The sequence below is a fragment of the Dipodomys ordii genome, unplaced genomic scaffold, assembly GCF_000151885.1.
Source record: "Dipodomys ordii isolate 6190 unplaced genomic scaffold, Dord_2.0 Scaffold9, whole genome shotgun sequence".
In the NCBI taxonomy this organism is placed as follows: domain Eukaryota; kingdom Metazoa; phylum Chordata; class Mammalia; order Rodentia; family Heteromyidae; genus Dipodomys; species Dipodomys ordii.
Window position 1 is genome coordinate 6,279,916 of NW_012267225.1, and position 14,584 is coordinate 6,294,499.

At 42.2% G+C, this 14,584-nt stretch overlaps 1 pseudogene; it reads right to left on the minus strand.

Annotated features, from left to right (window-relative positions):
- Positions 1 to 1,990: 1,990 nt before the first annotated feature.
- Positions 1,991 to 2,747, minus strand: LOC105980459 (annotated as a pseudogene).
- Between the last annotated feature and the right edge of the window lie 11,837 nt (positions 2,748 to 14,584).

Here is a 14,584-nt window from a genome sequence, read left to right on the forward strand (position 1 = left end):
TGTACAGTTAAAATCTCAACTTTCTGAACTAAAAATACCTTTTCATCTTTTAACTGATACCTTCCTCATTGTATTTGTGAAATCAGTTGGGCAAGTTGGTTCATTCTTGTTTGCAACTGATACATGGTACATTCTAGAAGATAAAGATCAATTGTTTCCTTTGCACAGATGTTTGAATACCTACATAGCCCAGCGTAAGCTTTAGTTAACCTGGGCCATTTGGCCTGTTAGAACTAAGGTGTGCAAAATTGGATATTTATTTCAACCTCTGGACATAATAATATTAATCCAACTGATACTGGGTTTCCAGTGGGCTGTGGTTTATTCTAGGAGATGGCAGTTGGGACCTGAGGACCTAGAATCCCATCCTTTCACCCCGTAGAGTGAAAGGCAAGCCCAGCTTTCCTCTGAGGGAAAATGTTCAGAACTGCTTCCTTGAGAAAGATTGTGAAGGATGATTATGATGGGCAGATCTGCTTTTCCTGAGAAGGGAAAAATCCAGAACCCTGGAATAGCCTCTGGGAGCCTGGTGTAGAGCTTCTGCTTTGAGGACTAGCCTGAAGCTTGAAGCAGGTGGAAGCCCAGGACACCACACATTGTTGGGTAGAAGGAAGGCAGTGGTGGTCCTGGAGCCTGTCTCTCACACAGGTGTCTCAGCCTGTTTTCTCACTGGCTTTGTGTTTAGAAAGGCTAGACACTTCAGTGTGAGCTCAGGCTGGGCACTGCTGTTGTGGAAGCAGTGCCAGGGTCCTCCAAACACATGCCTTCCACCGCATGAAGAGCACAGGGAAGCCGCCAGAGCCCAAGCAGCAAACTGAGCATTGATCTTTGTGAGACCAGAGCTGCCCTTAGATTGAATCCCTTTCTGTGCATTTCCCCAGGAAGGCCCGGGCATAATCAGTGCTTTTGGGTGCAAGTGTTAAGGGAATGCAGACTATTCTGAGAAATAAGCTTTATGTATAGATTAAATTGTTTAAAAGCGAATGAACTTATTTTGGGGGAAAATTACCTTTTCTTTTAAAAATAAAAGGACTAGTTATTTTTCTCTGAGTTACTTTTTAAGAAGTAGTTTTGATCTGGTGCTGGTGGCTCATGCTTCTATTCCTCTATACTGTGGAGACAAGATCTGGGGATTGAAGTTTGAAGCCAGCTTGGGCACACTGATTTTTTAAAAAATCTCTAATTAACCAACAAAAAGTGGGAGCTAGAGGCATGGTTCAAGTGGTAGAATACCAGCCATGAACAGAAATGCTCAGTGAAAACTTGGGGCCCTGAGTTCAACCTTTGGGACAATACCTAGAGCAGCTCTTGTTCGGATTTTTTTTTTTTTTTTTTTTTGGTTGGTCGTGGGGCCTGAACTCTGGGCCTAGGTGCTGTCCCTCAGCTCTTCAGCTCAAGGCTAGCACTCTACCTCTTGAGCTACAGCGCCACTTCCGGTTTTCTGGTGATTTATTGGAGATAAGAGTTTCATGGACTTACCTGCCCGGGCTGGCTTCGAACTGTGATCCTCAGATCTCAGCCTCCTGAGTAGCTAGAATTACAGGCGTGAGCCACCGGCACCTGGCCTGATTTTTTTTTTTTTTTTTGGGTCCAGTTTTAGGGCCTGAACTCTGGGCCTGGGCGCTGTCTCTCAGCTCTTCAGCTCAAGATGAATGCTTTACCACTTGAGCCACAGCGCCACTTCCGGCTCTTTTCTTTTTTCTTATGTGGTGCTGAGGAATTGAACCCAGGGCTTCATGCATGCAAGGCAAGCGCTCTACCACTGAGCCACCTTCCAAGCCCCCTGATTTTTTTTAAACCAGTCCTGGGGCTTGAACTCAGGGCTTGGGCACTGTCCCTGAGCTTCTTTTGCTACAGTGCCACTTCTGGCTTTTTCTGTTCATGTGGTACTGAGGAATCGAACCGGGGCTTCATGTGTGCTAGGCAAGCACTCTACCACTAAGCCACATTCCCTGCCTGAATTTTTTTAATGACTTTTTTTTTTTTTTTGAGATTACATGCTTATTTATTTCCATTAGAAAAATATTACTCATATAAAATTTTGGTCCACTTCCTTCTCCTTTACCTGTACTATTCAAGTTTGAGTACTTTAATTTTACTCACATCATTTTATTAAGTGAATAATATATTTTCCTTTATTTTAGTTATTTGAACTACGTAATTAATGTCTCTGTACACTTGTAATTAGCCATATAAGTATACAAAAGTGTAATTTATAGCATCAGTAACTTCATCATTTTCGTTATCTAATCTTTCCTATGTATGGAATTTCCACAATAACCATCCATTTGTAAAAATTAATGTTAAAGATAGGATGAAAACCCCCGAGTAAAGCACACTGAAGCCACTTATAACGAAGCTGTAGTGAGAGGCCCTTAGATAGCTATAGCTTCAATTTCAACATGGGCTCCTATGGGTAAGGCAGATCGAGCTGGAAAATCACTCTTGAAAAATTGTTTGTAGACTTCATTGACAGTACCAAAGTCATTCATGTCAGTCAGAAAGATGGTTGCTTTTACCACATTGGTGAAGTCACAGCCTGCTGCTTTCAAAATTTCAATAATGTTTGTAAGAGCTTGTTTTGTTTCTTCCGCCACCCCTCCTGGCACAAGCTTTCCACTTGAAGGGTCCAGGCCTACCTGCCCTGAAACGTACACAGTCCGGTTGACTAACACAGCTTGACTGTAGGGACCAATGGGCCTGGGGCTTTTCGCGGTGCTGATCACCTTTCAGATTAGAGACGACATGGCTAAACCTTCACTTGTGGCCAGTCCCGGAGAAGCCTGAGCTAGAGCAACCCGCTATCATGACTTTTTTTTTTTTAATGATATAGTGTTGATATTTTAAAGTCTGCTTTGGTATTGTTTGCAAGATTGTAATGAACATACAGATCAAGTTGCGTCCTCTGTTTCAATGATATTTTGCACAAGAAAAACTCCCAGCACCTAGGGAACAAAATTCAGCTAATTTCTTCCTGATTTTATCACTAGAAAAAAGTTGTCTTGTTTATTCTAGAACTTTTAGAAAGTTCTTGTAATGAGCAAAGGAAACAATGCTTGTATGAGTTGAATTTGTGTGGAGGTGGTTAACTTATTTTGTTACCAGATTTATCTCACTTTTTTAAATAGTAATTTTGCATTAAATTTAGAGTACTGAGTCATAAAAGCCTAATGTAATTTTTACTTTTGCCTTTGTGATGCGACTTCGGATGACTGGAATGTTGAAGAGTGACAAAAGAATTAATGGTCACGATTCAGGGGTTGCTTTTGCTTTGAATGTAATAGGATTTTTAGGGAAGCAAGTGAGTCATTCTTCTGATAGGCAAGCTGTATGTTGGGATCTAGTTTCTTAGTTGAATTTCTGTAATGAGAACTGTATGTAAGGTCTTTGATATGCTGAACTTTGCATTATATAAAGTCTTGACATTGACATCTGTCTGTGTCTAACTTTTCCCAGACTCTGCGATCCTGCAAGACAGTGAAGGCTAAGCGATCCCTTACCTTGCCCATTAAGGTGGTTCATTCCTGTAATACAGAACTTGGGAGGGTTGGGTTTGATGTCAGCCTGGCTTATATACTAAGAGACTGTCTCAAAACAAAAAACAAAAAGAAAAAAAAATCTCCAACCTTCTACCTTCTTTGCTTCCTACAGAGAACCCCATTTGCCATCTTTGCCAGCTTAAAGAGGCCTTGAGGATGATCTGTTTACCAGGTCTCACAGAAGCTGCACGTGGTCCATGCTGTCTGACTTATGAATGATGAGCTGCACTGCTTGCTCCCACTGCACAATCACAGCAGAATGCTGGGCAGCTAGACCTCATTTCATCCTCCATTTGGTTGGCCACATTGTCACCTTGTCACTTGCTTCTAGAGTTACTTCCTCCTCTTTGTAATAGAAAAATCTTTGTGTAACCATTGAGATGCTTCATGGTTATGGTCAAGGAAATACTTTCCCTCTTACTTTGTAATAATCCTTTCTCATAAAGTGTTCTTAGCAAGTGTCAATTTGTTCTTTTACTTAACACATTGCTTCATGCAGAGAACAGCTAGACTGCATGAGTACCTAGGCTGTGATTGATGGTGGACGGAACCTCCAAGCCATGGGTGGCTGAGAGGGCAGTTTTAGATCCCCAGCTTTAGGTGGAATGGAAATGGAGGGAACCTATCCACATTTTCCATCTGGAGTCATAAATGGTTGAAGTTCTAAAAGTGGTAGTTTCTGTGTAGGATTACAGAAAGAAAAACTCATATCTATTTTTCTGAAACACATGTTTAACATCTAAATTGGGAGTGGCGGTTTTTGAAGCATGGGTGTATTTTGAAACTTTTGAGTGTAAACCTCATTGTACCTTTATTTTACTTTTGCCGGATTATCTAGAGAGTTACCGAGTCTTTGGAGTCGTAATAACAGTAGTTCAGCAAACGAAGTGCTATAATAGAAATCCTATGTAGCTGGCCAAAGTAGGTGATTGCTGAAAGCCAGACTTCTGGTCTCCTTTTCTTTTAACCAAACAAGGAAGCAAAGAGTGCAGTCTAAAGTGGCAGATTTATTCCAGTATACCAGAACGTTTCAGGAGTGAATAGCCTGCCAGTGGGGCATATTTTCTCATGTTAATATGTAACGTGCCATAAATTCTGACGAGGCTGGTTACTGGTATGCAGTACATCACACAGCAAAGTCACACCTGGCCCAGAGCCCTGAACACATTAGTTCAGTCTGATCAGCCCAGCTTTATTTTCGAAAAGGCTTTGATCAGGCGTCCAAAGACCTGGATTCTTTTGCCATTGAGATTCCTTTAACAGATAAAAATGTTCCTACTTCATACTAACCACAGTGTTTGCCTCATAGGATGGTTGTAAGATAACATGAAAGGTTGTTTGGGAAGTCACTTTGGAGGTATAAAGAGCTGCTAGAGTTTTGAAGAACATTTACACCGTTGTAACTGTCCTGTTTCTCAACAGTCACCTCCAATTTCTTGTTTCTGGGCTTCAGGCTCTTCCCTCATTAGCAGTACTTGCCCTGAGCTGTGGAGGAATGATGATTCTTCCAGACAGTCTCGTCATTTGTTCATCTCATCTAATCTTCATGTACGAGTTTCAAACAGAGCTGCTGTGATGATTGTGCAGTCACAGAAGTCTGTAGCCCATCTGGAGTACCCCTGGCGGTGTGCAAATACTGCTGTTAAGCAACCAAAAATACCAGTCACCAGTGTGACCAACACCATGAAGTTGGTATCATTTGCCCAGGTTTTCAGTGTGGAAGTAGACCTTGATGGGTGGCTGGCATTCAGTTCATTCTGTCAGGTGTGGTCTGGGCTTTGTCCAGGCACGGGCCCAGCTCATTTCCTACTTTCAGTTGACAAGTCCTTGATTCAGGTTTGTCCTCTTTGCTATTGTATAAACAAAGAAGAGATTCCCTATACTTATCATCACCAGTGTGTGTGTGTGTGTGTGTGTGTGTGTGTGTGTGTGTGTGTGTGTGTATATATGTGTGTAAACACACACCTCTAGGTAATCATTGTCTGTGTGTGTATGCACCTCCTTATCCTCATCATCTCTGTGTATGTACCTCTGCATAACCATTGCCGGTATGTGTATACCTCCACATGCTCATCTTGCACTACTTTTACATCTTAAAACCAGTACTAACAGATTTAAGGATATGGGACTTGACAGGAACTTCATAAATTTATCTCCTGAGGAGAACTCTATAGAGGTTAGAATGCTCATAGTAATAAAAGGCATTCATTTCTATTAGCACTCCACATTTGGATTTGAAAGACAAGCAAAATTTGGTAAGCTCTTCGACCTAATTTTCAGAGCTACACATTGAATAGCGAGGCAGATTTTTGTCAAGCAATGATGAAGACAGGACCATGGTTAAAAATAACTATCTGGGGGGTATTTATTCCTTCCCTGTTTTGGGGGGGGCACTGGAAGCTCCCTCAGCTCTTTTGTTCTTCCTGAGTGAAAACTACGCATATTCTGACAATCCACACTGCGGTTCCATTTTCTGTTAGAACATGTTTTCTGTGGGTTCTAAACCATAGACCAAGTATTTCTTGACCTCATTTTGTCTGTTTCACACAAATGGCATTTCATGAAAACTATTGCAAATGCTGGAGGGGAATACCCATTTCATTATAAAGCACATAGGCCAATAAGAATGTAGTCTTTTCTGTGAACTTCAGCAGTGATTTTAGCCTTTTATGAAACAAAATAACCACTTATTTGTTAGATTACTCATGTGTTTAAAGGGGGAAAAACAGAACCAGATCATTCTGTATGCCCACAATGAAAATGTAAATGGTGGAATTCACTTGGTGTCCTTTTTAAGATGATTTTAAAGTTTGGCTATTCAGTAAGCTAAGTTTAGATTAATTTCTCACAACTTCCCTTTAATTTTTGGTTTGGATTTCATGTGAAGAATTGAATGTATTGTTGTGAAACAGAGTTCTATGTTCATGAGCACCACGTGACATGCAAGAGGGCTGTAGTTGTGGTTTTACTTTAATTCATGTGGAACTCAGGCTCTGTGGTCCTGCGGTTGTCATATGTCCAAAGATGATCTGATTATCAGGAAGTTTCCATCCTGTCTTAAGATTTTGCCCCTTCCAGATTGACCTTTGACCTTTGTCCTTAATCACACTGCCTTCAGTCACTGACCCAGTCGTTTTAACAGCTAGGTAGGAGCAGCCAGCAGGTCACGAATTACTTCCTTTAATTGTAAAGCTTGGGATAAGATTAGACTTTGATAGAAGTTTGGTCTTAACCTATGAAGGACTCTTTTTAGTTTCACCGATTTAAAAACACCATTCAATAAATTTGTATTTGATTTGTGATTAAAGGGATATTGCCTGGCAATTTGTAAATCATTCAGAGATAACAGGAAGAGAGCTGCACTCGGCCGAGTGCCATTTCATGAACATCTTTAGCCTTTGTTTTTGCCAGGCAGTATGTTGAATTGGGATTGCCTAGTGAGTCCTCAGCCCGTTGTCTGCATGGTTGACCACTGCTAGCCATTTAGCCATTTCAGTGAGGTGGGCGTCGCTTGCCAAGATCAGAGGGCACGAGAGGGAGATGAAGTTGGTGCCACCTGAGCCAGGGTTCCTGGCTGTCTGGACTTGATTCACACACTAGGAGCGCGGCCTGCTGCCTGCAGCCTGTTGTGTGAGGGACCCGCCTTTACTATGTACTTAGGTTCTGGTTTCACATGGTTGTCACTGCCTCGTTTGCAAAGCAGACATAAGGGCCTTCATGAGTGTGTGCGTGGGCCCAGGCGTGTGTTTGTGTGTGTGTGAGTCTTTAGTCTGTGGTGCAGAAACATCCTGATGGGCTGGGAGGGAGACTTGTATGAAGTTTTTCCTGCTTTTACTGGAAAACCCAAATCTCCATTGGCTTTTATTTTGCCAGTGGCAGTTTAAAATAATTCCCACAAATGTACTGAAATTCAAGACAACCTCACAACCTACCCCTCATCCACCTTCAGAGACAGCATACCATAGGGTTTGGACACCTAATGAACAGTCCTACTTTATTCTCAAAGTAGATTCTCTTTTTAAAACTGGCCCTGGTGTGAATTATCTTTTAAACTCTGTGTTCTTAATTGCTTGGGAATGAATGACCTCATCCTGGAGGATATGTGAGAAGAAGGAACCTCAGATGGCCAGAGTTTTGGGGGTGCGGGCGGAGGGGGTGTTCTGAGACACTGTGTTGTGTGGTACTGGAGTGTGATTTTTTTTTTAAAATTGTGATTTCCACAGGAAATGTGTATCATACTTACCTGGCTGGGGGGGGAGGGCATTTGGGTTGAAGAGATGTCTATTTTGTGATTCTTTATTGATTTATAGCTTGGGAAAATGACTTGTGCTTTATTGAGGGATCTGGTAAAGGTGGAAAGTGTGTGTGTAGCTGCCCGGAAGAGATTAGAAGGGCACTTCTGTAAGCACAAAGCCTAGCTCTAGCACTTATCTCCAAATAGTGCTGTTCTGATGATATCTCCCCTTTGTCCTTCCTGTTTAAATAAATGAATATAACACCTTCTAAATTGATTCTCCTCCGTGTCTTTGGCTCTTTGGTCATCATGGATCAGCTCTGTGATCTAATCTATGCTGGCGGTGAGTGGCATGCAGCCTTGACCTGACTGTATGTTTCAACAGTTTCCAAAGTGGTAATTCAGAGCTGGACATGTATTTGTTGTGTGGAATGAATGAGCCCTGTCAGGTGGAAGGGGTGTCCTGGAGAAGGGACAGGGGACCATGCCACTCAACTGCATCTGTGTAATGATGGGGCTGGAGGTAGGAACAGAGTGATCCTGTCAGAAAGATGGGGTGGCCGTTGGTCATGCTGAGTCTTCACTCCTGGTTCTGTCTATGTTTTCATATATGGAAAGGAAACAATTAGGGTCAGTTGGTACCTTATGGGTATAAATTCTGTCCTCATGCAATCCCAGCTGTTGTCAGTAATATTATTTATACTCTTCTATCCCCAGGCTTATTTGCTATGAAAATATGAGGGGACAGAAATAGTTCAAGGGCATTTAGAGACTTACATAATAATTAATAGGCCTAGTTTATGATTGCTTGTTTATTATGAGCAAATAATGAAACAATTTACTTAAATAGTTTTAGAAGATCTTTGGTAAAACCTCCTTGTTTAGTTAATGCACACACAAAGAAGGACAGGGAAGTAAAACATTTGGGCGAGGGTGGGAATGAGTGTGCAGAGGGAGGGCCAACTGTGAAGGTAAATGAGGGTGAGTGCAGTCAGGTGCTGATTGTGCATGTGTGAATACAGATCAGGGGAGCCCTCTGAAATTAATTGAAGAAATAAAGAGGGAAGGAGAGGAAGTTCAATGAGGGGAGTGAGTTTGATAGGGAACATTGCATGCATGTGTGGAAATGGCCACACCTCCTTGTACATCTTATATATGTTAATAAAAAATGTTAAAAAAATCTTCTTAGAAAAAGCATTTGACAAGATCCAACACCCCTTTATAATGAAGGTTCTGGAAAAGCTAGGAATCCAGGGAACATTCCTCAATACAATAAAAGCTGTATATGACAAACCTTCAGCCAGCATTATACTTAATGGTGAAAAACTAAAGCCATTTCCTCTTAACTCAGGAACGAGACAGGATGTCCACTCTCTCCACTTCTCTTCAATTTTTTAGGATTAGAATGCCTAGCTACAGCAGTAAGACAAAATGCAAACATAAAAGGGATCCAAATAGTGAAAGATGAAGAAAAATGCTCCCTGTTTGCAGATTACATGATCTTGTATTTAAAGAGTCCCACGGATTCCACTTCCAAATTACTCAAGCTGATTCAAAACTTTGGCAAAGTAGCAGGGTATAAAATTAACCCTCAAAAATCAATGGCTTTTCTGTATGCCAACAATGAGAAAAGCATGGCTGAAATCAGGAAAGCAACTCCATTCATAATAGCCCCACAAAAAAATAAAATACCTAGTAATTAACTTAACCAAAGAAGTGAAGGACCTCTATGATGAAAACTTTAAAAACCTGAAAAAGGAAATCAAAACAGAACTCAGAAAGTGCAAAAAAACCTCCCATGCTCCTGGATTGGAAGGATCAACATTGTGAAAATGGCAATATTTCCCAAGGCTATCTACAAATTCAATTTGATATCTATCAATATTCCAACCTCATTCTTCAAGGAAATAGAAGAGGAAATCCAAAAATTCATATGGAACAATAAAAGACCCTGAATAGCAAAAACAATCCTTAACAGAAAGAACAGTGCTGGAGGAATATCAATACCAAATTTCAAACTCTACTACAAAGCCATAGTAATCAAACAGCTTGGTACTGGCACAAGAAGAGACCTCAGGACCAATGGAATAGAATTGAAAACCCAGAAATGAACCCACAGACCTATAGCCATCTACTCTTCAATAAGGGAGCTAAAAAAAATAGAATGGAGGAAAGACAGCCTCTTCAGTAAATGCTGCTGGCAAAATTTTGTTAAACGCCTGTAGAAAACTAAAGCTAGATCCTTATATATCATCCTGCACCAGAATCAACTCTAAATGGATTAAAGACCTCGGAGTCAAAGCAGACACCCTGAAAACATTACAGGATGGAATAGGAGAAACCCTAGGTCTTCTTGGCACAGGCTGAAATTTTCTTAATAGAGACCCAGAAACACAACAAATCAAAGAAAGGTTGGACAAATGGGATTGCATGAAATTGCAGAGCTTCTGCATGGCAAAGGGCATAGCTCGCAAGATCAATAGAAAGCCCACGGATTGGGAGAAGATCTTCACTAGCCATACAGCGGACAAGGGTCTCATATCTAAAATATACCTGGAACTTAAAAAATTAAATCCCCTCCCCAAACAAATCTTCAAAGATACAACTGCCCAATAAATAAGTGGGCTGAAGACTTAAAGAGAAACTCCTCTGAAGAGGAAAGAAGGATGGCCAATAGACACATGAAGAAATGCTCAACTTCTCTAGCCATAAAAAAATGCAAATCAAAACAACATTGAGATAATACCTCATCCCAGTTAGAATGGCTATAATCAAGAACTCTAATAACAACAGATGCTGGAGGGGATGTGGCCAGAAGAGAACCCTACTGTACTGTTGGTCGGAGTGTAAACTTGTTCAACCACTTTGGAAAGTAGTATGGAGGTTCCTGAAAAGACTCCACATAGAGCTCCCCTATGACCCAGCAATCCCACTTTTGGGCAATTACCCAAATGATCACAAATAAGACCATACTAAAGCTACCAGCACAACTATTTATTTATTGCAGCATTATTTACCATAGCTAAGATATGGAACCAACCCAGATGCCCCTCAGTAGATGAATGGATCAAGAAAATGTGGTATATATACACAATGGAATTCTGTGCCTCCATCAGAAAGAATGACATTGCCCCATTTGTTAGGAAATGGAAAGACTTGGAAAAAATTATATTAAGTGAAGTAAGCCAAGCCCAAAGAAACATAGGTCCCATGGTTTCCCTTATTTTCAATAGCTAGTATATGTCTGAGATAAGCAGAAATGGTCAGATAAGTTGATGTTAGGCGAAATGAACCCAAGATAAGGATTCAAATGTTCTTTCTTTCTTGTTATTGTTTCTAATATATTTATAAGGTGATTATTTTGTTGCTTTGTATGCCCCTCCCCCGCAGTATAACCCCTGTTTTCACTGTATTTGATGTTGGTATAATTTGTGGCTTAAATTTGTAACCCTTTACTCAGAAAGCTGAGATTTGAGGATTACAGTTTGAAGTCAGCCCAGACAGGAAAGTCCATAAGATTCTTATCTCCACTTAACTACCAAAAGGCTGGAAGTAGAGCTGTGGCTCAAGTGGTAAAGTGCTAGCCTTGAGCACAGAAGTTCAGGGACAGCACCAAGGCCCTGAGCTCAGGCCTCAGGACCAGTACACAGAAAATCTCTCTCTCTCTCTCTGTTTTATGGCAAGCAACAAAGGCTGCTCAGCTTAATGAAATATTCAGTACTCTTAAGTAATGCCTTGGTCAGTGTCTTTGCTCTGCAACTTACATACACATTTCCATTGATTGGTTTTGGATCCAGTTGGCTCTTTTGGGCAGAGTTCTCAATGTGGAGGACTAGGGTGTAGGAGAGCAGGACCTGAGGACTGGCTGGAAGCTTGGAGACCACTCAGAAAGGCAACTTTGTCTTCAAGGAAATAATCTGCATATACAGAACAACTTCAGTACAATAGCTGACAAGGTTCTTTAGAGAAACTGAGGCAATTGGGAATGAGATTTATTCTATGGTGTTGCTCAAGTGACTATGGAGGCCAGCAAGTCCCATAACCTGCCACCAGCAGGCTGGAAACCTGGACTGTGTCTGAGTTCAAAAGAGAATCTTGAAATGATGCTTTTTTTGAGAAACATTTTACTCCTTTTCTATAGGAAAATAGGTAGGTGACTTGCTTGTGCTTTTTCAAAATGTAAAATAAAGACAGCCAGGGAGTTGTGAGGATATTGGTCCTATCACTTTGAAGGTCTGAGAACTAAAGAGCCTGTGCTGTGGATTTCAGTCTGACTCTGAAGGCCTGAGAACCAGGGGTCCTAAGGGTTAGATGGTGGGAATGCCAGCCCAGCAGTCAAGCGGAGAGCCACAGGCAGCTGGAACTGGGGCAGAAGTGTGTAGCCTTGAACTGTCATCCACAAGAGACCAGCTTGATCAGCTCTACAGAGGCTGGAGAGAAGTAGTCCTGGGCTTTTTGTGGCTGTCCTAGCTACCTGTAGTATGGATTCTGAATTACTCACAAACACGTTGAGCCTCTGCTGTTCCTCCTAGAAAATAAGGGAATATACAACAGGACCCTTCAGGTTGAGTCAGCTGTAATAGCTGTCATGTCATGCAGAAGTGGCAGCTACTTGGTCTTAGGTTGTGATCAATACCATGTAGCTTTGAAACTAGGCAGTAGTAGAGAGCTGGCCAGCTGGCCCTGGGAATGTGTTAAACATTATAAATAGTCACAGCAAGCTCCTGTGGTCATGCCTGGCTTGTGGATGAAGGCCCAGAGTTTAATGACTGTGATCGTTGGTGATGGATGTGATTAAATGTGCATCAGATTTGCCTTTAACACATTCAGTTCATCCACAGAGGGATGAGACTTCCACTTGAGACAGCCTTTCAGTCAAGGAGCCCAGTGAGTTAGGCTCGGCCCCAGACCCAGTGGAGGCTAAGATGACCTGTTCGTCTCTCCCACAGCCCGTGCTCCCATCAGTCCTTGCTCTGCCCCTCCTGAGCTCCACAGCTCTCAGGCTTTGTTAATGTCACATAGAAGCAGCAGGTCCAGGCTAGCTCGGACTCAGGCCTTGTCTGAAGCTCATTTCTGGATTTCGGGGTTTTACAATGGTAAGAGCTATTTCCAATATATTTCTTATCCACAGTTTGCCACAAAGTCCCCGTCCTCAATGAGTACTTCTAGGAGGCCCACTAAAGGCTCAGCTACAAGCAGTTGTAAGTTACCTGTACCTATGATAGGATGTTACTGCGTTGAGGTTACAGACACAGGTTACAGGTCTTATTTTTCTGTTAAACTTTGTTTTGCCTTTTGGGTAAGATTAAGTTAGTTATTACTCAATCATTGTACAATGAGATGGATTTTAATGATTAAAAAAAAAGAAATCTCGGCTCTGTTCCACCAATCTAAGGTTAGGACCAATTAAAGTGTGAATGGTTTTATTCTAGAATTTCCTAGTAATGATGCCAGAGGACCTTCCTTTCTTTGTTCCAGAGAGCTTCGAGGCCCGGTCAAGAATGACTTTGTAGTGGGGAAGAGGAACTGGGGTTGTATAGAGCTACACAGCAGCGCTCTAGTGACACCAATGTTTTACCTGTGGGGTCATCATTCCATGGCATCACTTGCAGAGCACATTAGGGCTCTCTCCCTCATTGGCCGAGTCCTGTTAGTTTTCTAGGATGACTGTTGCTCCACGATGGGCCTCGTGGTGTGACAAATTCAAGGGCGATCTGTTTTCTTCATTGCTCTTTTCACCAATCATTTGCTGTATTGCTGTGGAAGCAGGGGCTGCTGCAAGCTCACATCCAGCTGCTTTGCAGTGTGGCTGGTTTCAGTGTCATTTCAGTCACAGGCTCTGAGAACCCACAGGTCTGTTCATGCTCTTCATATACAGGCACTGGGCACTTGGCTTGGATAATGACAAATATTAACATCTGAAATTACACGGGAGTCAGTCCAGCTGCTTATAAACTGGCCTGATGGCTGGATTTCTCCAAAGATGGAGGAGTCTCAGTGCTTTCCACACAGCCGCTGGGTTTCGCATTTCCTTTTCTGATGAGGCTTGGGTATCTCGGGTCTGGATCCTCTCTTTTGTTTCCTCCTTTAGGGAACAGAGCTGCTTGAGACTGATTCTTGGACTGTTCTGTCAGTCAGTTCATCTGTCTCTCAGGGGGACTACAGCCCCTGGGAAACATGACTTGAGAAGTGGTCACAGGGTTCTCCCGCAGGGCCCCACACTTCCTACAGCCTGCATACCCCGTGAGGTCAGCTTCTTGGGCCTTGGTGAGCTAATCCTTTTCACAGACGAAGTCTTCAGAACTTCTGAGGCCTCTCTGTGTCCCAAGTAGCCAGAGGCTCAGAAAGTACAGGTCTTTGGGCCATCAAGAGGGGTGGACGGTCATAGTATTTTGAGCTCACTTGACATTCAGCATAGCAATCTACTGCCACGATGGAAAGAGCAGACAGTAAACCAAAACTCAGCCAGGTTGGAGTTGGTGGCCCTGCGGTGTGGCTCAGTCACTGTGGTCTTGAGAAGAGAAATGCAGCTTCCCTGTGCATGACAGTTGTTTTAACTCTGAATTGGGGGGCAGTATGGTCTATTTTCTAATAGTGGTGCAGACTTCAGGGGTATTGTGTGAAGCAGCGTGTCTCCTTATGCCTTAAGTACATGCTCCGCCCACGACAGATCATTAGTATGGCATAAAATGGAAAGTTTCGCATGGGGTTGTACAATACCTGTGAGACCCCCCCCCCATATACATATACAGATAGATAGATAGATAGATAGATAGATAGATAGATAGATAGATAGATAGATAGATCCTTT